The sequence below is a fragment of the Mobula birostris genome, chromosome 5, assembly GCF_030028105.1.
Source record: "Mobula birostris isolate sMobBir1 chromosome 5, sMobBir1.hap1, whole genome shotgun sequence".
Taxonomy (NCBI): Eukaryota; Metazoa; Chordata; class Chondrichthyes; order Myliobatiformes; family Myliobatidae; genus Mobula; species Mobula birostris.
This window is the reverse complement of record NC_092374.1, coordinates 200319719-200346013: the sequence shown is the minus strand read 5'-3', so window position 1 is coordinate 200346013 and position 26295 is coordinate 200319719. Positions and strand designations below refer to the sequence as shown.

General features: G+C 43.9%; 1 protein-coding gene across 3 annotated transcripts in view; it reads left to right on the top strand.

Annotated features, from left to right (window-relative positions):
- The window catches only part of LOC140198263 (lymphotoxin-alpha-like), a 62508-nt gene that overhangs the window by 5662 nt on the left and 30551 nt on the right, over positions 1 to 26295 (top strand). Inside the window, exon 3 of one of the 3 annotated variants that reach the window (XR_011886153.1) lies at positions 24672 to 24840. The gene's annotated coding sequence lies outside the window, so the exon portion shown is untranslated. Of the gene's footprint in view, positions 1 to 3633; positions 6037 to 24671; positions 24841 to 26295 lie in introns of those variants that run through there. The other 2 variants (XR_011886154.1, XM_072259319.1) reach the window with 2 other exon arrangements.

Genomic DNA, 26295 nt, shown 5'->3' with positions numbered 1-26295 from the left:
TTATGCTTCTACACCTCTATGAGTCTGCTCTGCCATTTCATGATGGCTGATCCATTTTCCCTCTCAGCCTCAATCTCCTGCCTCCTCCCCGTATCACTTCATGCCCTGACCAATCAATCTCTACCTTAAATATGCCCAATGACTTGGCCTCCACAGCTGCCTGTGGCAACAAATTCCACAGATTCACCAATCTCTGGCTAAAGAAATTCCTCCTCGCCTCCGTCCTAAAAGGGCACCGCTCTATTCTGAGGCTGTGTTCTCTGGTCTTAGACTCTCCCACCACAGGAAACATCCTCTCCACATCCACTCTATCAAGACCTTTCACCATCCGATTGGTTTCAATGAAGGCACCCTTCACTCTTCTGAATTCCAGTGAGTAGAGACCCAGAGTCATCAAATGCTCCTCCTATGACAAGTCTTTGAATCGCGGAATCATTTATCATTTTTGTAAACCTTTGAACCCTCTCCGGTGTCAGCTCATTCTTGTTAAGATAAGGGGCCTAGAACACACACACACACACACATACAGTAAATGAGTTATGTAACGCATTACTTAATTATTTAAATTTATGGTAATGTTATGTCCCTGCACTGTGTTGCTGCTACAAAACACCAAATTTAATGCCAGCTAACTCATTGGTAATAAATCTGATTCTGATTTGTTTCTGGGATAAGTGGGGTGGAGATGTGTTGCTGCTGGAACACTGCACTATGTTTCCTCATACCATTGCCATACACCCTGATCAACCAGGCCATCAAGTAGCAAGGGAGCAACAGTTCAAAGCCAGTGTTCCCTGCGTTCCCTGTGCACCACCCGATAGGAGATACTCTAGTGCAGTATGTGGGTGAGCAGGGTTTGACTCAGGCAGCAGAGACCAAGAATGTCACGGTGCCAACTAAGCAACGAGAAAGAAATTAAGAGAAACCAAGAGAAAGTGAAAATTCATATAAAAAAGGTTTTGAGACTGAAAAGAATTACAGTAACCCAGAAAGGCACAGGAAAAGTAGAAAGTCAACTCTTATTCTTTTGATCACGATTTCTACTCCGAGTGTACCATTTTCAGTCCAGGCCGCAGATTGAATATATATCGTACTCTGCTTCTTTCAATATTGTTGTTTTTGAACATGAGTGAGAGTTCACTCTGATTATAGAGATTAAAGATCAGCTTTATTTGCCATCTGTGCATAGAAACAGGCCAGGTAGGTGGGAAAGGTAAAGGGCTTGAGAGGATCTGGTAGGAGAGGAATGTGGACCATAAGAGAAAGGGAAGGAGGAGGGGCACAAAGGGGAGGTGATAGGCACATGAGAAGAAGTACCAAGGCAGAACGCAGAATAGAAGAAGAGAAGGGAACAGAATAGGGAAGGGTATTTTTTTTTACAGGAATGAGAAATCGACATTCATGTAATCATATGGGCTACCCAGTCAGAATATAAGATGCTGCTCCTCCACCCTGAGGATGGCTCCATGGCACAAGGGGAGGCCATGGACTGACATATTGGAATGGGTATGGGAATGGGAATGTTTGGCCACCGGTGAGTTCTGCTTTTGGTGGATGGAGCAGAGGTGCTTGACAAAGCAGTCCTCCAATTCACAACGGGTCTCACCAATGTAGGGGAGGCTACATCAGGAGTATTGGTCGCTGAATATTGTAAGCACTTAAAAGGCCTGGAATCATTTATTGGAAAAGAAGCAGAATGAATCTTTTGGATGCAGATTATAATTTATGTCTGTGATTTTAATTTTCTCAAACTGAATGGAAAAGTGACATTGGAAATGAGAATTTTGCATTCTTCACATTGTATTTTGTAAATGTGCATTTTGATTCAGACCTTTTTTGAAAAACTGACACTGACCTTGGCTGCTACCTGGAAGCCATGACATAAACGGACATTAAACACCTAAAGATACATCTCATTGATTTGATGTTCAGCTCTTTGCATGGAAGTGAACTTGGATAGAAAATTTGCACTCCACTCTCTCTTAATTCTAAACAGTCAATTTCTATTTGATATTTCTAACTTTGGATGTTTTTGTTATTGTTAGTCTTTTGAGAGTGATCTAAAGTATTTCTCTTCTTTCTGAAACATTTTCTTCACAAATGCTATCTGACCTGCTGCATATGTTTAGGATTTTCTGTTTTTATTTTCCATTTCCTTCTAATATTTTGCTTTTGCATTACTACTACTTGTTTTCTTGGAATACCTTTATGGAGAGTTCTTTTCTCCAGGAATTCTGCTTTAGTTCAATGTCCTTGTTAACCTCCACTGGCTTCTGTTACCTTTACTGTTTTGCACAAGGTAATTGCTAAATGATTGGATGGTGTCATTGGATGGAGATATGTTGCTACCAACACTCTCACATATTGATATGTCTTTAGCAGTGGCCTAAACTACATCCCCTACAACCCTAAAGAATTGTGAATCTCACATGATGAACCTTAACTTTTTTTTGGTCATCTCTTTGGCCAGGAGTCTTCATCACAGACAGTGGGTCCTTTTTCTATTTTGGAATTCCCCATCCAATTGAATCCCTGATGTAGGCCTATCACCCTTGAGATCTGAGAAAAGTCATCAGTCCAGAATATTACCTTTTCTTCTCTCTCCAGAGATGCAGTTTGACTGGCATTATCAGCATTTTCTGTTTTTCTTTTCATTTTCTCTCCTTTTTCCCCTGAAAGATTTTTATTGGTTTTGTTGCTTGTGGGGAATCCACAAATAAAGATTACTGCATCAAACAACCAGACTTGCTTACCTTTTCCACCTGTCACCTCCCAGCTTCTCGCTTCACCCCCCACCCCCCACCTGGATTCACCCATCACTTCTAAGCTTGTACTCCTTCCCCTCTCCCACCTTCTTACTCTGGCTTCATCCCGCCCCCCCTTCCCTTTCAGTCCTGATGAAAGGTCTCGGCTCAAAACTTTGACTCTTTTTTACTTTCTATAGACACTGACGTTTTGTGCGTGTTGCTCACACTCTTTCCAATCCAGCCAATTTTCCCTGAATCATTTTTTGGCTATCTTTTTCATCCATTTGCCAGCTGTCTACTCAAGTCCTTCTACATTTCCTGTTCTTGCACTTCTTCTTCTTCCTGTTCATGTGCCTTGCGTGTTACATGCTTGGGCGATCATGGCTTTCCACATCGAACGATCCCTCGCAGCGTCAATGATATCTCTCACACTTAGATCTGTTAGTTCTTTCACAGTGTCCATACATTTTCTTCTTTGCGTTCCTCTTCTGCATTTCCCAGGCATACGGCCTTGTAATGTAAGGCATTCTATTTCTCCCTTTCTGATGACATGGCCCAGGAATTTAAGTTTCCTCTCATTTAATGTTCTCATTAAAGGTCTTTTTGTATGGGAACGTTGGAGTACTGTCTCATTTGTTACCCTATCTCTATATGATATTTTCAGCATTCTTCTAAGAAACCACATTTCTGTTGCTTCTAAGTTTCTTTGCTGTTCTGGTGTTATAGTCCACGTTTCGGAAGCATAACGAGATTGACGAGATATAACATTTTAGTAGCCTAAGCCTTGTTGTCATAGAAATGTATCTGTTGGTAAAAATGGGTTTTATTTTTTGGAAGTTGGTTTTGGCAATGGCAATTCTTCTTTTTACTTCTACTTTACTTCCAGCATCTTGTGATAGAAAGCTACCAAGATAATTAAAGGTAATAAAAATTATACAACAATCAGCAGAGGAGATAATCCCAGTACAAGAAATCCAACACACCAACAAGGGGTGGATAACCCAAGAAATTCTAGATCTGATGGAACAAAGAAGGTTAGTGAAGAATAATGAAGAGCAATATAGAGAGCTGGACAGACAGACCAGACAACTGTGCAATATTGCAAAGGAAGAATGGCTGAATCAAAAATGCAATGAAGTAGAAGGCCATATTAACAACAGCAAAGAAATGCACAAGAAAATTAAGGAAATTACTGGAATTAAGAAAACCTCCACTATGGGATGCATAAGATCAGCAGACAGATCCATAATAACAAATCCAGATAAAGTATGTGAGAGGTGGATTCAGTATACAGAGCAGTTGTTTGAAGATAATAGAGGAGAACCCCCAGATATTAAACACCCTAATTCTGGCCCACCTATTCCCAAAGAAGAAATAACTAAAGCAAACTGAAACATGGTAAAGCCACTGGACCTGATGAAATTTCAGTGGAAATGATATAAGTCCTAGAAGATCTGGGCATAGATATTCTTTTTGAACTGTTTAATGACACATATGAGTCTAGGTGTATTGCCTGACGATCTCTTGAGATCAGTATTTATAACTCTGCCAAAAATTCCTGGAACTATTGATTGTGAAAATTATAGAACAATCAGTCTGATATGTCACATAATAAAGATTTTGTTGTGAATTGTTCTGAGTCGAATTAAAAACAAGTTAAGGCCAGAAACTTCTAAACTACAATATGGGTACACCATGAAGAAAATATTGGAATTATCTTTCTTGTATCCAAAATGGATTGTCTTTATCCAAGTTGTTGACATTCATGATAATACTTACAGATTTTTCTCCAACACTTAGACTAAAATTACATCTGTAGAAAATTAATTATTTGTTGCTCCGAATGAATATCATCGATATGAATGTGGACTATTCATTTATTATTGTACTTTATCATAATTTTATGTCTGTACTGTATTGCTATAAACTAATTTCATCTCACGTATATCAGTGGTAATATATCTGATTCTGATCTTTTCCCCTTTCCACATTTGCTGTCTGGTCTGCTAAGTTTTACCAGATTTTCTGTTTTTATTCCATGCCGTACTCTTCCTTTGGTTCAGCACAAGTATTTTCTACTGTTTTCATTGTTTCTTATCTATTGCTGTTCCTGTTCATACTGAACATCCAACAACCAGAAGGGTTTAGCTCTTAATGAAGCTTACTTTGTAGAGAATTCCCAGAATCCCCAACATTTCATATCCTTTAACTCCAATTAATGATAGCAATTTTGCTTTTTTTCATGATGTTTATAAAATCTTGTGCTTAGTTCTTAATTAAAATTTACAGGGAGAAGGCAGGAGAATGGAGTTGAATGGGATAATAAATCAACCATGATAGAGTGGTCGAGCAGACTTGATGGGCTGACTTCTTCTCCTGTTTCTTACGGTTTTATGGTTCTGCTCTCTCACCACCCTCTGAGTGAAGAATTTTCCCCTCAAGTTCCCCTTAAATATTTCACCTTTCACCCTTAACTCATGACCTTTAGTTCTAATCTCACCCAACCTTAGTGAAAAAAAATACTCCTCATAATTTTGTATACCTCTATCAAATCGCCCCTCATTCTACTACGCTTCGAATACAATCCTAGTCAATTTAACCTTTCCCTTTAACTCAGATCCTCATGTCCTTGCAACATCCTTGTACATTTTCTGTGTGCTCTTTCAATCTTATTAATTTCCGAGAATTGCACACAATACTGCAGATCTGGCCTCACCAGGTAGTCTTATGCAACTTCACTGTGACTAAAGAAGTGCAGTTCTAGCACCAAAAGCCCAGCAACTTCCTTGTAAACTTCAAACTCAGAATCAGGTTTATAATCACCGGCATGTGACATGAAATTTGTTAACGTAGCAGCAGCAGTTCAATGCAATATGTAATATAGCAGAGAAAAAAATAATATTAAATAAAGAAGTAAATCAGTTACAGTATATGTATATTGAATAGATTAAAACGTGCAAATAACAGAAATACTGTATGTTAAAAGATGTGATGCAATGTCCAAGGGTTGAATGTCCATTTAGGAATCGGATGGCAGAGGGGAAGAAGCTGTTCCTGAATCACTGAGTGTGTGCCTTCAGGCTTCTGTACCTCTTACCTGATGGTAATTTTTCTCTGTATTTCTTCAATCTTATTGATAAGTTACTACAAGAAAGACATCTTGAGTTGGGCTGCATTGCAACAGTCCTTACCAACAGTCTGTGCTCTAACTGTACAAATAAGCTGACACTCTGGGAATCCCCATTAGTTGGTTGTCTCAACGCTTTCCCACTTCCTGTTTTCCAGGAGTTTTTCTGTTCCAAAGTGATTAATGCAATTACTCGTTTCCACGACCTGATTAAGTCATTCCTAGTGTGAGCGCTGCACCTACAATGGCAGCACTGAGTCACAGAATCACAGACACAGCTCCGGGATGGGACCCTCAGGATACACACGAGTAGAATGAGGGGAGAGCTGATACAGGTATAGTTCGACATGGAAATCAGCCTCCCCTCCATGGACTCTAACTACATTCCATGTTGCCTCTCTGTCAGAGAGGGTACTGAGGAGGTTTACGAGGATGAACCCAGGAATGAGAAAGTTAATATCGGAGGAGCTTTTGATGGCGGCCCTGGGCCTGTACTTGCTGGAGTTTAGATGAACGAAGGGGAATCTCATTGAAACCTACAGAATATTGTAAGGTCTAGATAGAGTGGACATGGAGAGGATGATTCCTGTAGTAGGTGAGTCGAGGATCAGAGGGCACAGTCTCAGAATAGAAGAATGTCCCTTTAGAACAGAGATGAAGAGAAATTTCTTTAGCCAGAAGGTAGTAAATCTGTGGGATTTGTTGTCAGGGAAGCCATGTCAGTGGTATATTTAAAGGTTCTTGATTAGGCAGGGTGTCAAAGGTTATGGGGAGAAGGCAGGAGATTGGAGTTGAGAGAGCTAATAAATCAGCCATGATGGAATGGCAGATTAGACTCGAAGAACCAAATGGCCAAATTCTTTTCCTATGGTGTTATGGTCTTAACATTAGCAACAACAACAACAACAACAACAAGCTGTTTCACACACACACACACACACACACACACACACACACACAGACTCAGAACTCCAACCCGAGTACAGGCTGCCTGCATTCCCCTCTGGACTCACCAACTTGCAGACCTCTGACCTCCAGACGCTATGACTTCTGAACTTGCTGATCCTGGGACAGTAAACTTGGCTTTGACTTTTGAGCTGAATGGCTTGGTTGAGGGTTGTTGGAGCTATACTCACTCAGACAAGGGGAGAGTGCTACAATAATCTGTGGACATGAGGTCCATGGAGGGTGGAAATACTTAGGTAGTGAGTCACTCATTGACCGTGGCACTTAAGCAACACACACAGCTGAGATTCTGATCACTAATTAAAACATGAACATAGAATATAGAACATAGAACATGGAACATGGATATCGAACGTAGAACGTTACAGCTTAGTACAGGCCCTTTGGCCACAACATTTTGCCGAACTTTTAATCTACTCTCAGATCAATCAGACTCAGAATCAGGTTTAATATCATTGTCATATATTTAGAAATTTGTTGCTCTGCGCAGCAGTGCAATGCAACACATAATAATATTTTAAAACTATAAATTACAATAAGAAATATATTTTTAAAAATTAAATTAAATTAGTGCAAAAAACAAGCAAAATAGTGTTCATGGGTTCATTGTCCATTCAGGAATCTGATGGCGAAGGGGAAGAAGCTGTTACTGAAGCACTGAGTCTGTGTCTTCAGGCACGTCCTGGGTGCTGGGGATCCTGAATGATGATGCTACCTTTTCGAAGTGTTGCCTGTTGAAGGTGTCCTGGATGCCGGGGAGGCTAGTGTGCATGATGGAGCTGCCCGAGCTGTCAACGTTCTGCAGCTTTTTCCAATCCTGTGCAGTGGCCTCTCTGTACCAGAAAGGTGATGCAATTTCTTCGAATGCTCTCCGTGGTACATCTGTAGAGATTTGTGAGTGTCTTTGGTGAAATATTGAGTCCTGGCCTGGACATGTCTTGGGTTTGGGGGTTCTTAATGATGATTGAGACATCTCCTTTGGAAGATGTCCTTGATGCTGGAGCTCTTCCTTCTACATAATCCTCCACTTTGCTAACTTGGGGCATTTGTCTACTGCCATTACAGTTAGTGTGGGGAACTTGGTGACGGCAATGATATTGCTTCACGTTGTAGTTTAAGTCTATTGTTACATATATACTGTACATACCTCAGACAAAAGTGCCTCAAAACTTTCCATGTGGCAAATTAAAGAAAAACTTTTAAATCTGGTGCCTCAGGAAGGAGGCAGCCATCATTAAGCGCCCCCTTCTTCTCATTGCTACCATCAGGGAGGAGGTACAGGAGCCTAGAGACCCACACTCAACATTTCAGGAACAGCTTCTTCCTCTCCACCATCAGATTTCTTAAACTAATTTGCTCTCTTGTTGCGCTGCTTGTTTATATTGTTATGACCTCTCGTAATTTTTATGCAGTTGACATCTCAGGCTGAAGGTTCGTGTTTTTTTTGTGTATTGCACTGTGTTGTTGCCAGAAAACATATTTCACAGGATATGTCAGTGATAATAAACCTAATTATGGTAAATTATTAAATTGGTTCATTGCTGTCACATGTACCATGGTTCAATGTAAAACATTGTTTTAAATGCTCTCCATACAGCTCATTTCATCACATCAGTACATTGAGGTAATACAAGGGAAAAGCAGAATAAAGGGTTACCGTGACAGAGAAAGTGCAGTGCAGAAAGACAATCAAGTTCAATGCCATGATGTTATCGATTGTGACCAAGAGTCTACAGGGGGTCGTTCAATAATCTTCTAGCGGTGGGACAGAAAGCTGTCCTTGAGCCCAGTGGCATGTGCTTTCAGGATTTTATGTCTTCTGCCCGAGAGGGGAAAAGAGGGAATTTCATGTGTGGGTCCGATCTTTCGTTATGCTGGCTGCTTGACTGAGGGAGAGAGAAGTACAGCCAGAGCCCATGGAGGGCAGGTTGGTTTTTGTGATAAAACCGAGCTGTGTCCACGACTCTCTGCAGTTCCTTCTTGTGGGCCGAGCAGTTGCTATGCGAAGCCATGACACAGCTGCACAGAATGCTTCCTGCGGTGGACCTTGAGAAATCAGAGAGGAGCAAAGTCGACATGTCAAATTTCTTTAGCCTGCAAGTGTAAGATGAGAGTGAAAAGGAAAAAAAGTCTGAAGCACTTTTGGATTTTTTTTACATTGGTTCAAGAACTTAATGGCTGTGGGGAAGAAGCTGTCTTTGAACCTTGAGGTGTGGGTCTTCAGGTTTTCGTACCTCCTGTCTGATAGCAGGAATGAGGAGAGGACATGGCCCAGATGGCCAAAATTTCCCAAATGATGAACATCTTGTAGATGTCCTGGATGGTGGGAGAGCAGCCTGAGCTCACCACTCCCTACTGCCCCTTCAGTTCCCGTGTATTGGTGTTCCCACTTGAGGACGTGATGCAGCCAGTCGGAGCACTTAACACTGTGGATTTGTGAAAGTTGATCAGAGTCTTCAAAGTTATGCGGAATCCACTTAAACTCTGAAAAAAAATAGAGAGGCTGGCATGCTTTCTTGGTGGTTGCATCGTATGCAGAGCCCAGGAGAGGTCTTCAGAGACGTTGACACCCAGGTACCAGCAGCTGCTCAGCCTTTCCGCTACTGACCCTGAAATGAGGCCACTTCAGCGGGCTTCAGCCCACAGTCTTCCACTGTGTTGTTTTCTGAGCCCCTGGTCATCGTCTTCTGGGCATTAAGGGGTGTATTGCACTCAGTTTGGAGCATTCAAAGACAAGGAGTTTTTGTTCGTGTGTCAACATGTAAATATGCTGGTATCTTCAGAGCAGGCAGTGTGCTGTTTAAACAGGTAAATCCAGTCCCCACATCAACGCTTCTTTCAATATTAGCAACAAAGTATGAGGTTGGAGATGGACAGGCAACATCGAGGGGTCTGCTGCCGAGGCCAGTCTGTGCAGCTCGGTATGTCGTGAATGCTCTGGGAATGGAGATGTTATCTTCTGGGGACGGAGCCTGAGTGACAGTGTGCAGACTGCTGAAGAAGGACCTTCTGCAGACAGCAAGTTGGCGGATCAGAGGCACGATAGTGTATCCGAAAGTCAGGGGACAGATTTTTCTGAGCTGGAGGCCTAATGTCTGGGAGTCGGAGGCCCAATAGTAATGTCTGTGAGTCAGAGGTCCACTGTCTGTGAGCCAAAGGCCTGATGCCTGCGATCTGGAAGGCCCAGTGGTGTGTCAGGAAGTCGAAGGCCTGATATAGGTGAGTCTGCTGGTCCGGTCCAGGGATTGTAGGTTGGAGAACGAGATGTGGCCTGTCCATGGGAGTGTGTGTGAGGTATGGTGGTGAGTGGGAGGGAGGGAAGGAGCTTGAGTGGCAGTTGTTGTTTGGTTTTGTTGCCTTTGTTATTGTTGCTTGTTGCTGCTCTGCTGAACACTGTGGGTATGCTATGTTGGCACTGGACTGTGTGGTGACGCTTACGGGCTGCCCCCAGAACATCCGTAGATTGTGTTGGCTGCTGACAGAAATGACGCATTTCATGTGTTTCAGTGTACTGGTGATAAATAAATAAATCAGAATCTGCCTCGTGGGTGTTCCAGGGACAGCAAGGAGGTGCTGCCCGGTGGTTCGGTCCCAACCTCCGGTGATGCCTGCGTGTGGAGGTTGTGACTCACGGGTGCTCCAGTTATTTTCCATTTGCAGAGCCATGCTGATCTGGCAGGGTAATCAGCCTCTGTAAATTACCCCTGATGTAGCAGAATCAGGGGCTGGAGGGGCGGTCGTCAATGGGCAAAATGGAGAGAATAGGAAATAATTGGGCAAGTGACATTTACAGTCAGCTTAAAGTCAATGCTTTCTTTTTCTTTCAAAAAAGCATTACACTAACGTACACAAAGGAAGAAAGAGTCTTAAAATTCATGGGAAAGCGCAGTCCATCACAACTAAAGCCCTCCCTATCATTGAGCACATCTGCACAAGCACTGTTACAGGAAAGCGGCATCCATCACCCAGACTGCTGCCTTCAGGGAGGAGGTACAGGAGCCTCAGGACCCACTCCCACAGCTTCGTGAACGGTCAACCATCAGGCTCTTGAACAACAGGGGATGACTTCACTCACCCCATCGCTGAACCGTTCCCACAACCCTCGGACTCACTAGCAAGCACATTTCATCTTATCTTCTCAACATTTATTTATTTATTTATTTTTCTCTTTTTGTATTTGCACAGTTAGATATCTTTTGCACATTGGTGTTTGTCTGTCTTGCTGTGGGCGGTCCTTTATTGACTCTATTGTGTTTCTTTTTATCTGCTATAAATGCCCACAAGAAAATGAATCTCAGGGCTGTATATGGTGATACTGAATTGAATTGACTTTATTTCTTACATCCTTCACATACATGAGGAGCAAAAATCTTTATGTTACATCTCCATTAAAATGTCCAATGTGTAATCATAGTAATTCATAATAATTTATAACAAATAGAACAGTCAATGTAATATAGAGTACACTCAATTCAGTGTGAGTTCATCAGTCTGATGGCCTGGTGGAAGAAGCTGTCCCGGAGCCTGTTGGTCTTGGGTTTTATGCTGCAGTACCACTTCCCGGATGGTAGCAGCTGGAAAAGATAGTGGTTGGGATGACTTGGGTCTCCAATGATCCTACAGGCCCTTTTTATACACCTGTCCTTGTAAATATCCTGAATCATGGGAAGTTCACAACTACATATGTGCTGGGCTGTCCACACCACTCTCTGCAGAGTCCTGCGATGAAGGGAGGTACATTTCCCATACCAGGCAGTGATGCAGCCAGTCAGGATGCTCTCTATTGTGCCTCTGTAGAAAGTTCTTAGGTTTTGGGGGCCCATACCAAACTTCTGTGCACAGACCATGTGAGGTCCTTGGTGATGTGGATGCCGAGGAACTTGAAGCTGTTCACCCTCTCAACCCCAGATCCATTGATGTCAATAGGGGTTTAACCCGTCTCCATTCCTCCTGTAATCCACAACCAGCTCCTTCCTTCGTTTTTGCGGACATTGAGGGAACGGTTGTTTTCCTGACACCATTGTGTCAGAGAGATGGCTTCTTCCCTGTAGGCCACCTCTTTATTGATGTACTTTGATAGTAAATTTCTTTTGAACTTTTTGAACTTTTAGTTGTGTAAACTTTAATGAAAAGCATGTACGTTGCCCCATTGCCACTTATGTGACCTCCTGGGCTGAGTCAATGTTCGAGGGGCTTCCCCACCCATCTCAGCCTCTCCATGTTTGGTCATGGAAAGAGGCCATTCTATGGTGTATCCTCACAGAGCCTTTGTATTGGCTGCATTGTGCTTCAGCGCATCCCTCTGCATGTCCTCCTGCAGCCTGGACGTGTGCCAATCGGTAGCATCCCCTTATGAGCATCTTTATTGTGCTGGGAGTCCAGTCGGTTTTGGGCACCCTGATCTGCTGATCATCCAGCAGCACCATGCTTCTGACACCAACTTACGAACACTTACAAACCCAAGACTACAAGTCTTTGGAACATAGCCAGAAAGTAGAGCACCCAGAGGAAAACCGTGAGGTCACGGGGAGAATGTACAACCTCTGTACAGACAGTGGTGGCAATCGAACCCCAATCTTACAGCTGAATGGTTTGGGGCAATGGGAGTGAATTGGAATTAAATTGCTTGGTCAGAATTTGAGCTAATGCACTAGTCAGTTCCATTGCCTGGTAGTTTTGGTTAACCTTGTTTGGAATGATGAGTAGCCAGAATGACTCACTGTATGACAGAGAGATCTATTAATCTATACATTTGGTCAGCTCTACAGGGTGACGCGCACAGGTACACGTACAAAATGTTGGAGGAACTCAGCAGGTCAGGCAGCATCAACAGAGAGGAATGAAGGGTCAACATCCCAGCCCAAAACATCGACTCTTTATTCCTCTCCATAGATGCTGCCTGACCTGCTACGTTTCTGCAGAATTAAACAAACTGACAGATAATCATTTGGTTTATCACCTTCTCTGTTTTTAAACAATTATGAAGTTGAGACTCTTTCTAGGGCTTTGTAAACTAATGCAAGGGGGACATTATTTAGAAACATAGAAACATAGAAAGCCTACAGCACAATACAGGCCCTTCGGCCCACAAAGCTGTTCCAAACATGTCCTTACTCTAGAAATTACTTAAGGTTATCCTTAGCCCTCTATTTTGCTAAGCTCCATGTACCTATCCAGGAGTCTCTTAAAAGACCCTATCATATCCGCCTCCACCACCATCGCTGCAGCCCATCCCACGCACTCACCACTCTCTGTGTAAAAAAACTTAACCCTGACATCTCCTCTGTATCTACTTCCAAGCACCTTAAAACTGTGCCCCCTCATGCCAGCCATTTCAGCCCTGGGAAAAAGCCTCTGACTATCCACACGATCAATGCCTCTCATCATCTTATACACCTCTATCAGGTCACCTCTCATCCTCCATCGCTCCAAGCAGAAAAGGCCATGTTCACTCATCCTATTCTCATAAGGCATGTTCCCCAATCCAGGCAACATCCTTGTAAATCTCCTCTGCACCCTTTCTATGGTTTCCACATCCTTGCTGTAGTGAGGTGACTAGAACTGAGCACAGTACTCCAAGTGTGGTCTGACCAGAGTCCTATATAGCTGCAACTTTACCTCTTGGCTCTTAAGCTCAGTCCCATGATTAATGAAAGCCAATGCACCATATGCGTTCTTAACCACAGAGTCAACCTGTGCAGCTGCTTTGAGTATCCTATGGACTCGGACCCCAAGATCCCTCTGATCCTCCACACTGCCAAGAGTCTTAACATTAATACTATATTCTGCCATCATATTTGACCTACCAAAATGAACCAACTTACGCTTATCTGGGCTAAACTCCATCTGCCACTTCTCAGCCCAGTTTTGCATTCTATTGATGTCCCGCTGTAACCTCTGACAGCCCTCCACACTATCCACAACACCCCCAACCTTTGTGTCATCAGCAAATTTACTAATGTGTCCCTCCACTTCCTCATCCAGGTCACTTATAAAAATCATGAAGAGTAGGGGTCCCAGAACAGATCCATGAGGCACACCACTGGTCACCGACGTCCATGCAGAATATGACCCGTCTACAACCACTCTTTGCCTTCTATGGGCAAGCATCTGGATCCAGAAAGCAATGTCCCCTTATATCCCGTTCCTCCTTACTTTCTCTATAAGCCTTGCATGGGGTACCTTATCAAGTGCCTTGCTGGAATCCATATACACTACATCTACTGCTCTACCTTCATCAATGTGTTTAATCACATCCTCAGAAAATTCAGTCAGGCTCGTAAGGCACGACCTGCCTTTGACAAAGCCATGCTGACTATTCCTCAACATATTATGCCTCTCCAAATGTTCATAAATCCTCCCTCTCAGGATCTTCTCCATCAACTTACCAACCACTGAAGTAGGACTCACTGGTCTATAATTTCCTGGGCTATCTCTACTCCTTTTCTTGAATAAGGGAACAACATCTGCAACCCTCCAATCCTCTGGAACCTTTTCTGTCTCCGCTGATGATGCAAAGTCTTTGCCAGAGGCTCAGCAATCTCCTCCCTCACCTTCCACAGTAGCCTGGGGTACATCTCATCCAGTCCCGGAGTCTTATGCAACTTAATGCTTTCCAAAAGCTCCAGTACATCCTCTTTCTTAATGTCTACATGCTCAACCTTTTCAGTCCACTGTAAGTCATCCCTACAATCACCAAGATCCTTTTCCGTAGTGAATACTGAAGCAAGATTTAAGGTGATTGGAGGACAGTACGGGGGATGCCTGAGGTAGGCTTATTTACTGTGTGCGTGAAACACCCTGCCAGGAGCGGTGGAAGAGGAGATACATTAGGGAGATAATAAAGACTGTCAGATAAGGTCATGGATGATAGAAGAATGAAGGGCTGTGAGGGACAGAAGGGTTAGATTGATCTTAGAAAAGGTTGAAAGTTCGGCACAACATCGTGGGCCTGTATGGTGCTGTAGTGCTCCATGTTCTGTGAATGAAAAAAGATACTGGAGAGATTGACAGGGAACTTGACAAAATGCTGTGCTAGTGTGGTTCCAACTTTACAAACGATCTCCGTGATCATTGGGACAGCACAGTCGCGTAGTGGTTAGCACAGCATTTTACAGTACCAGCGATGCAGGTTCAATCCCCGCAGCTGCCTGTAAAGAATTTGTACGTTCTCCCCGTGACTGTGAGGGTTTCCTCCCACAGTCCAAAACCGTACTGGCTGGTGGGTTAATTGTCCCGTGATTCGGCGCGGATGAAATTGGGGGATTGCCGAGTGGTGGACTCGAGGGGCTGGATGGGTCTATTCCACACTGTATCCCTACAAAGAAATAAAGAAACAAACAAACAGACAGATCCGATTCTGATTCTGTCAGAACACTGACAGACAGAGATGTGGACTTTAATTGAAACGTTTAAACACATTAAACATGAGAAGCAGGTTAAATGTTAATGGCAACACAGAGATCTCACAGCTCTGGAGACCCAGTTTCGATCCCGGCCTCCAGTGCTGTTTATGTGGAGTTCTCATGTCCTCCTTACATTTGCGTGGATTTACTACGAGTGCTCCATTTTCCTGCCACATCCCAAAAACGTGGAGTGGTGGGGGGGGGGCATTGGCTGCAACAAACGAGGGGTGGAATCCAGGGAGGTGGGTTTGACCGGAAAATGGGCTGAAAGCAGGGTTGGTGTAGACAAGCGTTTGATGGATGATGCAGACTCAGTGGGTCAACGGCCACATTCCTCTGCTGTATAACTTCAGGAATCAAGTATGAACCAACGCCCTGACCTCCTGGGAGTTCTGCACTCCACTGGAATTGCAATTGATTTATTGCTGACGCATTCACCATGGTACATGCTTACTAATTTAATTGGTTTGGCACGACATCATGGATCAGAGGGCCTGTCCCTGAGCCATACTGCGCTGTGTTTTATGTTTATGCATAGTGAGAAACCTATTTTGTAAGCTGATTATACAGATCAATTCATTACACGGCGTATTGGGGCAGTATAAGGTAAAGCAATAACAGAATGTAGAATAAAGCATACAGCTACAGAAAAAGGGCAGTGCAGGTGGACAATAAAGTACAAGATCAAATAAGGTAGATTGTGCGATCCAGAGTCTCTCTTATCCTACGAGGGAAATGTTGATGTATATATATATCAGCAGCTGTCCTTGAGCCTGGTGGTACATGCTTTCAGTCTTTCAGTGGAAGCGACAATGGTTTCTGTGTTCTGCTGAGTTGCGGTCCACAACTCTCTGTGGTGATATGCAGGGTAGCTGCCATAGCAAGCCATGGTGCATCCAAGTAGTATACAATTTGAGGTAAATTGATAAGGAAGAGTTGACAGGGACATGCTAGATTTATTTAAGCTTCTGAGGAACTAGAGGCATTGGTGAGCTCTCTTGGTTGAGCCATCTATGTGGTTGGACCAGGACAGGATATTGGTGATGTCGCCTCCTCGAAACTTGAAGCTCTCAATCTCAACACCATGATGTAGACAGGAGCATGTGTTTAAACCTCTTCCTGAGGTTTGTGACCAGCTTATTTGTTTTACTGGCATTGAGGGGATGGTTGTTGTCATGATGCCATGTATTTAAGTTGTCTATCTCCTTCCTGCACTCTGACTCATCATTATTTGAGATACAGCTCATTCTAGTGATATCATCTGCAGACTCATGAATGGAGTTCGAGCAGCATCTGGCCACATGATTGTTAGTGTACAGGAAGTGGAGTGGTGGGGTGGGGCAGCAGAATGGCTGAGGACTCTGCTTTGTTTGGTAACAATGCACAGAATGACCATAGTGTAGGTGCTGATCGCTATTGCTATGGGCCAGTCAGGAAACCGAGAGCCCACCTGCAGAGGTTGGTCATTCTGAAAACCCATTCTCTGTTGCACCTTCACCGTTGGCCATGCCAAGTCCCAAAATTCCTTCCTGAAATCTCTCTGTGTACTTATCCTGTCAGAATCTCTGTTAAAGCCTCCTTACATGGAATCAAATTATACCTACCAGTGCTATGGAAAAGCACCCTGAGCTATCAGAGCCGCTCTTGTGAATAATGCCTTGCTGTTATTGAGCAGGGTGAGTGTTGACAATGGAAGTGATGGAACAGCTTAGAAAGATTATGAGTCTTTACATTTTTATTAGTGCATGTTTATCATTTACCAAAATGACCAGTTTGTAAAGCTGCTAGTCAGTGAAACATCCTCCCATTTGCATGACACCATAAGTCTTCACCTAAACACATTGATATATGTTGCGTTACATAAGGATGTTCTGTCATCAGTAAGGAAATGACACAACCCATAGGAGAAAAACAAATCTGGATACAGGGCAATTTTGTACAGAGAGGATTGTGGCTGAAAGGAGGCGGGGAAGGAGGAAGTCTGTGGAATGTTTTTCACACCATATGGGAATTCCCTCAAAGTCGTTTCAGAGTGAGATCATCGCCCTTCCAGTGCCAAAGGTGTTTTTATCACAAAAGTGAAACTAAGGAATTTTGAAAGCTATCTTGTTTTCATCGGTACTGGTAGACGTCATCTGGATTTTCTCTGCCTTGTTTTTATTTTGATGATGCAGACTTTTATTAAATGGAGAGTGAAGCCTTTCTGAAACGTTTTGACCTAACATCAATAAGTTTGAAAGAATGCAGAGAAAATTTACGAAGATGTTGCCGGGACTTGAGAATCCAATTTATAGGGAAAGGTTGAAGAGGTTAGGACTATTTTTTCTGAATCAGAATCAGGTTTAATATCATGGGCGGGTTGTGAAATTCGTTAACTTTGCAGCAGCAGTACTTGGCAGTGTATGATAATACAGTGAGAAAAACTGTGAAATACAGTAAGTATATATAGTATGACAAATAGTTAAATTAAATAAGTAGAGCAAAAACATAAATTAAAGAAGAAATGAGGTACTGTTCATGGGTTTAATGTCCATTCAGAAATTGGACGGCAGAGGGGAAGAAGCTGTTCCTGAATCGCTGAGTGTGCGTCTTCAGGCTTCTGTACCTCCTGCCTGATGATAGCAATAAGAAGAGGGCTTGACCTAGGTGATGGAGGTTCTTAATCATGGATGCCACATTTCTGAGGCACCGCTCCTCGAAGTTATTCTGGATGCTATGGAGGCTAGTACCCAGTGAAGATGGATACATCAGGCTGCTCTTCATTGACTACAGTTCAGCATTCAATACTGTACTATCATCCCTTCAAAATTAATCAATAAACTTCAAGTCCTAGGCATTGCTACCCCTTGTTCAACTGGATCCTCGATTTCCTCACTTGCAGACCCATGTCTGATTGGATTGGCAATGACATCTCCTCCATAATCTTTCTCAGCACAGGTGCAACACAGGACTGTGTGCTCAGCCCCTGTTCTACTCGCTTTATCCTTATGACTCTGAGTTCCAATGCCATATCTAAATTTGCCGATGATACCACAGACGGTGGCCGAATCGATGGTGGTGACGAATCGGCATATAGAAGGGAGAATGAAAATCTCACTGAGTGGTCACTCAGTGTCAGAAAGACCAAGGAGATGATTATTGGCTTCAGGAGGAGGAAACTGAAAGTCTTTGAGCCTGTCCTCGTGGGGAGATCAGAGGTGGAGAGGGCCACAGAGGATCTGTCCTGGGCCTAAAGATTAATTTGCAGGTTGAGACTGTGGTGAGGAAGGCAAATGTGATGTTAGCATTCATTTCAAGAGGACTAGAATATAAGAGCAAGGATGTAATGTTGGGACTCTATAAAGCACCAGTGATGCCTCACTTGGGGTATTGTGAGCAGTTTTGGGCCCCTTATTTTAGAAAGGATGTGCAGAAACTGGGGAGGGTTCAAAGGAGGTTCACAAACATGAGTCCAGAAACGTATATCTTGTCATATGAGGAGCATTTGATGGCTCTGGGCCTGTGTTCACTGGAATTCCAAAGAATGAGGGCTGACCAAATTGAAACCTATCGAATAATGAAAGATCTTGATAGAGTGGATGTGGAGAGGATGTTTCCTTTGGTAGGAGAGTCCAAGACCAGAGGACACAGCTTCAGAATAAAGGGTGTCCTTTTAGAATAGAGCTGAGCAGGAGTATCTTTAGCCAGAGAGTGGTGAATCTGTGGAGTTCTTTGCCACAGGTAGCTGTGGAGGCCAAGTCTTTATGTATACTTAAGGTAGAGGTTGATAGATTCTTGATTGGTTGGGGCATGAAGGGATAGAGGGAAAAGGCAGGAAATTGGGGCCGAGAGGAAAATTGGATCAGCCATGCTGAAATGGTGGAGCAGACTCAATGGGCCAAATGGCCTAATTCTGCTCCTATATCTTATGGTATTATGGTATTGAAGTTTGTGAGGACAAACCAGGATATGACTTACACAGTGAACGTAGGGACAGAGGAGCGCAGTGGAACAAAGGGATCTGGGAATACTGACCCATAATTCTCTGAAAGATGAGTCATATGTATATAGAGCTGTAAAGAAAGTTTTGGGCACAGAGGCCTTCATAAATCAGAGTGCTGAGCACAGGAGTTGGCACGTTATGTTGAAGTTTATATGGCAATCTGGAGTAATGTGTACAGTTCTGGTCACCTACCTACAGGAAAGAGTTAAGATTGGAAGAGTCCGGAGAGAAGTTACAAAAATGTTGTCAGGTGGTAAAACTCTTAAGTTTTAAGAACAAATTGGATAGATACATGGATGGGAGAGGACTGAAGGTTTATGGACTGGGTTGGGGGGATGGAGGTCAATGGGACTAACGGAATAAAGTTTCGGCACAGACTAGAAGGGCCAAATGGCCTGTTTTCTGTGTTCTATGTTTCTATGGTTCTATGGTTCTATGGACTTGAGGATCTGGGTTATAGGGAAAAGCTGAATAGATTAGAACTTTATTTCTTGGAGCATAGGAGAGTCAGAGGAGATTTGATAGAAAGATACAGATAGGAGAAACACAAGCAGTCATTTTCCACTGAAGTCGAGTGAAGCTAGAGCAAGAGTTCATATGTTAAGGGTGAAAAATGAAATATTTAAGGAGAACCTGAGGGGAATTTCTTCACAGAGTGGTGAGAGTGTGGAATGAGCTGCCTGTGGAAATGATGGATGCAAGTTTGATTTCAATATTTAAGTTTAGATAACTAGATGGAGGGGAGGTGTACAGAGGTCTATCGTCAAGGTGCAGGTTGACAGCTCAAAGCAGAGTAACAGGTCAGCAAGGGCTAGATGGGCCAAAAGACCTATTTCTGTACTGTAACACTTTTATGGCTCTATTACGCTATATTTCATACCCTGTGATATCTCGTTTAGTGTAGTCACTGGAAGTTGTAAATCCTTGAGTGTGACTGACAGCGCTGGAAACCATGCACACAGTCAGATAGTGTGTGACATGCTCTGCACGCTCCCAGCAAGCTTCCTCTGTCGTTAATTCATTCACCCAACCCTGTCAGCTTCATATGAAAAACCATTCAATCCTGGAATTATTCTCATGAATCTACTCTGGACCTTCTTAAAAGTCAGCACATCATTTCTTCGATAAGGTGCCCAGAACTGCTCACCATATTCCAAGCCTCAGCATTACATCCTTGCTTTTATATTCCGGTCCTCTCAAAACGAATGCTAACATTGCACTTGCCATCTTTACTGATTCCGCCTGCTTTTGACCTGTCAGAGTGGCAGCTGTTGGGGAGCACAGCACTGGTGCAAAAGCGGACAAGATTGGGCGAATGAATTAACGACAGAGGAAGCTTGCTGGGAGTGCGCAGACCATTTCACACACTATCTGACTGCGTGCACGGTTTCCAGCGCTGACAGTTACACTCAAAGATTTACAACATTCGAAATGAGCCTCCCCTCGTTCTTCTAAATTCCAGCTCCAGGCCTGTACTTGCTGGAGTTTAGAAGAATGAGGGGGGGATAGAAGGGTACCCTTTTAGAACAGAGATGAGAAAGAATTTCTTTACCCAGAGGGTGTTAAATCTGTGCAGTTCATTGCCATGGATAGCTGTCGAGGCCAAGTTATTGGATATAGTTAAAGCAGAGTTTGATAGTTTCTTGATTAGTCAGGGCATCAAAGATTATGCGGAAAATGCGGGAGAGTGGGGTTGAGGGGGATAATAAATCGGCCAAGATGGAACAGCAGAACAGACTCAAAGAGCTGAATGGTCTAATTCTGCTCCTGTGTTTTAAAGACTTAAGAAGAGGAAGCTAGCCATTCAGCCCATTGAGCATGGTCTGTTCAGTAGTATCATAATCAGGTCAATTATCACCGATATATGCCGTCGTATTTGTTGTGTTGCTGCAGAAGTACAGTGCAATACATTAAAAATCATGATAACTTACAATAAGTTCAAGAGCTGAGAGGTAATGTTGCAGCTTTATAGGATTCTGGTCAAATCCCACTTGGAGTACTGTGCTCAGTTCTGTTCACCTCACTACAGGAAGGATGTGGAAGCCATAGAAAGGGTGCAGAGGAGACTTACAAGGATGTTGGCTGGATTGGGGACCATGCCTTATGAGAATAGGTTGAGTGAACTTGGCCTTTTCTCCTTGGAGCGACAGAGGATGAGAGGTGACCTGATAGAGGTGTACAAGATGATGAGATGCGTTGATCGTGTGGATAGTCAGAGGCTTTTTCCCGGGACTGAAATGGCTAACACGAGAGGGCACAGTTTTAAGGTGCTTGGAAGCAGGTACAGAGGAGATGTCAGGGGTATGCTTTTTTCACAGAGAGAGGTGAGTGCGTGGAATCGGCTGCCAGCGACAGCGATAGAGGCGGAAACGATAGGGTCCTTTAAGAGACTTCTAGATAGGTACATGGAGCTTACAAAAATAGAGGGCTATGGATAACCCTAGGTAATTTCTAAAGTAAGGACATGTTCGGCACAGTATTGTGGGCTGAAGGGCCTTTATTCTGCTGTCAGTTTTCTATGTTTCTATGTTTAAGAAGTATACACTGCACAAAAAGATAAGTAGTGCAAATAGAGAGCACAATAATGAGGTAGTTTATGGGATTATGGGCAGCTAAGAAATCAGATGGTGGAGGGGAAGAAGCTTTTCCTAAAACATTGAGTGTGCATTATCAGGTTCGTGTGCCTCCTTGCTGGTGGTGGTAATGAGGAGGGCATGTCCTAGATGCTGAAGGACTTTCATGATGGATGCCACAATTCTCATCATGTTTGAAGATGCCCTCGATGGTGGGGAGACTGGAGCCCATGATGGATCTGGCTGAGTTTACAGCCCTCTGCAGCTTTTTCCGATCCTGTGCTGTGACCCCTCCAGACCAGATGCTTAATGCAATCAGTCAGAATGCTCCCTGTGGAAATTTGCTGGAAGCTTTGGTGACGGATGAAATCTTCTCCAGTTCCTCATGAAATATAGCCACTGGCATACTTTCTTTGGAATTGCATCAATATGTTGGGCCCAGGATAGATCTCCAGAGATCCCAACGCCTTTGAACTTGAAGCTGCTTCCATTTTCCACTGTTGACTTCTCCGTACACACCTCCCCGACTGCTTTTCACTTGGTGTCCTCCCCACTGTAAAGGAAGCAGCTCCACATATCGACTGCCACCCAGAAGCTCTGCACTTCAATTTTGCTGATTGCGTGTTTCCGAGTTTAAGTTTCCAGGATGTTGCACATTACTTTGAGAAATGTCTCTGAAATAATTTGAAGAAATGTCTAAGCATGAGAAATGTCAAATACTGGAGGATGTAGAGGAGGAAAGGTTTAAAGTTGATGTTTAAAGTTAAAAGTTTAAAGCAGTTTATTTACAGAGACAGGACCAGGCCAGGGATGGGGGTGGAGGCGGATACGACAGTGATGTCTGAGAATCATTTAGACAGACACAGGAACGGGGAGAGAATGGCGGAGTGTGGTTCATGTGCAGGCAAATACAATTAGTTTAATTTGGCATCATGTCCGGCACTGACATTGTGAGCCATGTGACCTCTCCGCTGTACTCTTCTGTGTTCTAATTTCTATTCGTGCTGCAGAAACAGGCCATTCTGGTCCACGGGAGGGAGGTGAGGCAGCAGATATACAGCCCCGTTTCCAGGCTGCATGCCGATGACATGGAGTCACCAGTCACAGAGACAGGAACGCCTGCCTGTCAGTTCCACACCCACCACGACCCTCATCTCCTCTTATCCTCCCCACATACTCATCAGCTCCCACTCCCCAGGCGTAATTCACACCGGCCGGTTTATCTCACCAAGCCACACACCCTTCGGGTTGTGGGAAGGAATCAGAGCACCAGGGGGAGTTCTGCATGGTCACCGGGAAATATTTACATGGAAAGCACCCGAGGTCAGGATTTGAACCAGTTCAATGCAGGAGCCGAGAGGCGGCCACCCTGCCCTGTCTATCTCTGCTCTTCAGTTTAACGGTAATCATTACGACAGAGAGCATCCGGCTTCCCAAGACAAGGAGACAGACCCGTAATTCCATGAGAGTGGCGTCACAGGAAGAAAGGGTGGTAAAAGAGTCTTTGGCACATTGCCCTTCATAAATCAATATATTGATTTCAGGAATTGGAAGGTTATGTTAACACCATATCAAATGTTGGTGAGGCCAAATGAGTTGCTCCCCTACCTACAGAAAAGCTATAAGGTAAGATTTTTTAAAGAGTGCAGAGAAAATTTACAAGGATGTTGTGGGACTTGAGGACCTGAGTTCTAGGGAAAGGTTGAATAGGTTAGGACTTTAAGTTTTGATCAAGGGTCTCGGCCTGAAAAGTCTACTGTTCACTTTTCCACAGGTGTTGCCTGGCCTGCTGAGTTCCCCCGGCATTTTGTGTGTGTTGCTTAGGACCTTATTTCCTTGGGGAATGAGTGGAGATTTGTTGGAGGTGTGGAAAATTATGAGGGTATGGGCTTCTCCCACTGAGGGTGGTTAAGATGAAAACTAGAGGTCATGGGTTAAGGGTGAAGGGTGAAATGCAGAGAGTGGTGCAGACCAGTAGATGTGATCTTCCCACTATTCGGGACGTTTACAAAGACAGGTATGTAAAAAGGGCCCGAAGAATCATTGGGGACCCCAGTCATCCCAATCACAAACTTTTCCAGCTGCTACCATCCGGGAAATGGTACCGCAGCATAATAGCCAGGACAGCTTCTTCCACCAGGCCATCAGACTGATTAACTCACACTGATACAATTGTATTTCTATGTTATATTGACTAGCCTGCTGTACATACTATAAATTGCACATTTAGATGCAGACATAACGTAAAGATTTTTAATCCTCATGTGTATGAAGGATGTAATTAATAAGGTCAATGCAATTCAATTAAAGGAAACCTCATCACTCAGAGGGCAGTGAGAGTGTGGAACGAGCTGCCAGCGGAAGTGGTGGATGTGGGCTTGATTGCAACTTTTAAGAGACGTTTGAAAAGTATATGGATGGGAGGGGTTTAGAGGGTTATGGTCCAGGTGCAGGTCAAAGGGGCTAGGCAGAATAACAGCTTTTCATAGGTTAGATGGACCATAGGACCCAGTTCTGTGCTGTAGTACTGGAAGTGCCTATGACTGTATTGTTGGAAGTCCAGAGCTAAAGGACACGAATGATGGGGTCGGGAGAAGTTTAAGGGAGATGTGATGGGTAGGTTTTTCACACAGAGTGAGTGAATATCTGAAATGAGCTGCCAGAGGTGAAGGATGAGCTATTACAATATCCAGAAGCCACAGCTGCCGACAAAGGAGAACGAGCAGGGGGACATGCATCTAACACAGGTATGGTGTGAACAGGCATCATGGACAGATGGATGAAATGGGCCACATGGCCTATATCTGTACTGTATGATCCTATGAATCCTACAATTTATTTACTTAATTTCTTATTTTTTTTCAAATTTAGCATTACAGCCACGCCGCCCGGCCCGGCAGGGTCGTACAGTGGTTAGCGCAATGATTTACAGCGCCAGCGAGCTGGGTTCAATTCCCACCACTGCCAGTGAGCAGCGTGTACGTTCTCCCCGTGACGGCGTGTGTTTCCTCCCACAGCCCAAAGATGTACTGGATAGCAGGTAAGTTGGCCATTGGACATTGTCCCATAATCAGAGGCTGCTGGGCAGCAGGACTCGAAGGGCTGGATGGGCCATACTCTGTGCTGTATCTCAATAAATAAACAAACAGATAAATAAGTAATCCCACTCATTGAACACTAACCTCATCACCGGGCAATCTACAATGACTAATTAAGCTACTGCCCAGTTTGTCTTTGGACACAGGTGGACATTGGAGCACGGGGAGGAAACCAACAAGGTTCATGGGGAGAACGTTCAAAATCCTTACGGACAGCACCGGAAGTAAATTCCAAACTCCAACGCCCCAAGCTGTCATCCACTCTCGTTCCTTGTATATAGAAGATCCCCCAAAGGGAGTGTCAGACATACCATAGGATCCGAAGATTTAGGGACAGAATTAGGTCATTTGGCCTAACATTCAATCATGGCTGATTTCTTTTCATCCCCCCACTGTTCTAACCTGCTGGTAACCTTTAACCCCCTTATCAACGAAGAACCTAATTCATCACTGTTTAAAATACACCCAAACACGTGGAAATCTGCAGATGCTGGAATTTCAAGCAACACACATAAAAATTGCTGGTGAACGCAGCAGGCCAGGCAGCATCTCTAGGAAGAGGTACAGTCGACGTTTCAGGCCGAGACCCCTCATCAGGACTAACTGAAAGAAGAGCTAGTAAGAGATTTGAAAGTGGGAGGGGGAGGGGGAGATCCGAAATGATAGGAGAAGACAGGAGGGGGAGGGATGGAGCTAAGAGCTGGACAGGTGATTGGCAAAGGGGATGTGAGAGGATCATGGGACAGGAGGCCTAGGGAGAAAGAAAAGGGGGAGGAGGGGAAGCCCAGAGGATGGGCAAGGAGTATAGTGAGGGGGACAGAGGGAGAAAAGAGAGAGAGAGAGAGAGAAAAGCAAATAATTAATAATAATAAATAAATAATAACGGATGGGGTACGAAGGGGAGGTAGGGCATTAATGGAAGTTAGAGAAGTCAATGTTCATGCCATCCGGTTGGAGGCTACCCAGACGGGATATAAGGTAAATACACCCAATGGCTTGGCTGCCACAGCCAACTGTAGCAATGACTTTCACAGTTTCACTACCCTCTGGCTGAAGAAATTCCTCCTCATCTCTGTTCTAAAGGGATTTCCTTCTATTCTGAGGCTGTGCCCTCTGGTCTGGACTCCACCATTATTGGGAACATCCTGCCCATGTCCACTCTATCCAAGCCTTTAAATATTCAGTAGGTTAATATCAGATCCCCTCCATCGAGTACAGGCCCAGAGACATCACACTTTCTTCATAACTTAACCCTTCAATTCTTGGAATCTTTCTGGTGAAACCCTTCAGGACCCTTTCTAGGGCCAACACATCCGACCTTCGATACAGGGCACAAAATCATTCACAATTGTTCACAGCTTCAGAATATTTTTGGTCCCTGGCCACATCTCCAAGCT